At 44.9% G+C, this 2012-nt stretch overlaps 1 long non-coding RNA gene across 3 annotated transcripts in view; it reads right to left on the reverse strand.

The window, feature by feature from the left end:
• The window catches only part of LOC127923740 (uncharacterized), a 2345-nt gene extending 1102 nt beyond the window's left edge, over positions 1-1243 (reverse strand). For 2 of the 3 annotated variants that reach the window (XR_008115201.1, XR_008115199.1), the window contains exons 1-2: positions 502-1243; positions 1-129 (exon numbers count right to left, since the gene is read on the reverse strand). The exon at positions 1-129 is cut by the window's left edge and continues 367 nt beyond it. This is a non-coding gene — a long non-coding RNA (uncharacterized LOC127923740). The remainder of the gene's footprint in view (positions 130-501) is intronic. The other variant, XR_008115200.1, reaches the window with a different exon arrangement.
• Between the last annotated feature and the right edge of the window lie 769 nt (positions 1244-2012).

Raw genomic sequence — 2012 nt, forward strand, 5'->3', positions numbered from 1 at the left:
CAAACCTCATTGGAGTTTAGCCAATATGTAGTGATAATGTACTGGGCCTATAGCCTACTGCACAAACCTCATTGGAGTTTAGCCAATATGCAGTGATAATGTACTGGGCCTATAGCCTACTGCACAAACCTCATTGAAGCGTAGCCAATATGCAGTGATAATGTACTGGGCCTATAGCCTACTGCACAAACCTCATTGGAGTTTAGCCAATATGCAGTGATAATGTACTGGGCCTATAGCCTACTGCACAAACCTCATTGGAGTTTAGCCAATATGCAGTGATAATGTACTGGGCCTATAGCCTACTGCACAAACCTCATTGGAGTTTAGCCAATATGCAGTGATAATGTACTGGGCCTATAGCCTACTGCACAAACCTCATTGGAGTTTAGCCAATATGCAGTGATAATGTACTGGGCCTATAGCCTACTGCACAAACCTCATTGGAGTTTAGCCAATATGCAGTGATAATGTACTGGGCCTATAGCCAACTGCACAAACCTCATTGGAGTTTAGCCAATATGCAGTGATAATGTACTGGGCCTATAGCCAACTGCACAAACCTCATTGGAGTTTAGCCAATATGCAGTGATAATGTACTGGGCCTATAGCCAACTGCACAAACCTCATTGGAGTTTAGCCAATATGCAGTGATAATGTACTGGGCCTATAGCCAACTGCACAAACCTCATTGGAGTTTAGCCAATATGCAGTGATAATGTACTGGGCCTATAGCCTACTGCACAAACCTCATTGGAGTTTAGCCAATATGCAGTGATAATGTACTGGGCCTATAGCCTACTGCACAAACCTCATTGGAGTTTAGCCAATATGCAGTGATAATGTACTGGGCCTATAGCCTACTGCACAAACCTCATTGCTCCAGAACTGTTTATAATTGGTTAATGTTGCATAGACTTATGTTTTTTAAAGTCATGTTTATAAAATAAATCTCAGCGGTAGATCATCGGCTTGCATTTTGACTCGAGAAAGTGATCTGGACTCAGAAAAATGGTTGGTGACCACTGCTGTAGATCTTTTTCCCCCTGTTGGCTCATAGAAGGAAGCTGCTGAAATGGGAGTATTTTTCCTGTTGGCTCATAGAAGGAAGCTGTTGAAATGGGAGTCGTTTTTCCTGTTGGCTCCTAGAAGGAAGCTGCTGAAATGGGAGTCGTTTTTCCTGTTGGCTCATAGAAGGAAGCTGCTGAAATGGGAGTTGTTTTTCCTGTTGGCTCCTAGAAGGAAACAGCTGAAATGGGAGTCTTTTTCCTGTTGGCTCATAGAAGGAAGCTGCTGAAATGGGAGTCGTTTTCCTGTTGGCTCCTAGAAGGAAGCTGCTGAAATGGGAGTCTTTTTCCTGTTGGCTCATAGAAGGAAGCTGCTGAAATGGGAGTCGTTTTCCTGTTGGCTCCTAGAAGGAAGCTGCTGAAATGGGAGTCGTTTTTCCTGTTGGCTCCTAGAAGGAAGCTGCTGAAATGGGAGTCGTTTTTCCTGTTGGCTCATAGAAGGAAGCAGCTGAAATGGGAGTCGTTTTTCCTGTTGGCTCCTAGAAGGAAGCTGCTGAAATGGGAGTTGTTTTTCCTGTTGGCTCATAGAAGGAAGCAGCTGAAATGGGAGTCGTTTTTCCTGTTGGCTCCTAGAAGGAAGCTGCTGAAATGGGAGTCGTTTTTCCTGTTGGCTCCTAGAAGGAAACAGCTGAAATGGGAGTCGTTTTTTCCTGTTGGCTCCTAGAAGGAAGCTGCTGAAATGGGAGTCGTTTTTCCTGTTGGCTCCTAGAAGGAAGCTGCTGAAATGGGAGTCGTTTTTCCTATTGGCTCCTAGAAGGAAGCTGCTGAAATGGGAGTCGTTTTTCCTGTTGGCTCCTAGAAGGAAGCTGCTGAAATGGGAGTCGGTTTTTCCTGTTGGCTCCTAGAAGGAAGCTGCTGAAATGGGAGTCGTTTTTCCTGTTGGCTCCTAGAAGGAAGCTGCTGAAATGGGAGTCGGTTTTTCCTGTTGGCTCCTAGAAGGAAGCT

This window comes from Oncorhynchus keta, unplaced genomic scaffold, assembly GCF_023373465.1.
Source record: "Oncorhynchus keta strain PuntledgeMale-10-30-2019 unplaced genomic scaffold, Oket_V2 Un_contig_3166_pilon_pilon, whole genome shotgun sequence".
Taxonomy (NCBI): domain Eukaryota; kingdom Metazoa; phylum Chordata; class Actinopteri; order Salmoniformes; family Salmonidae; genus Oncorhynchus; species Oncorhynchus keta.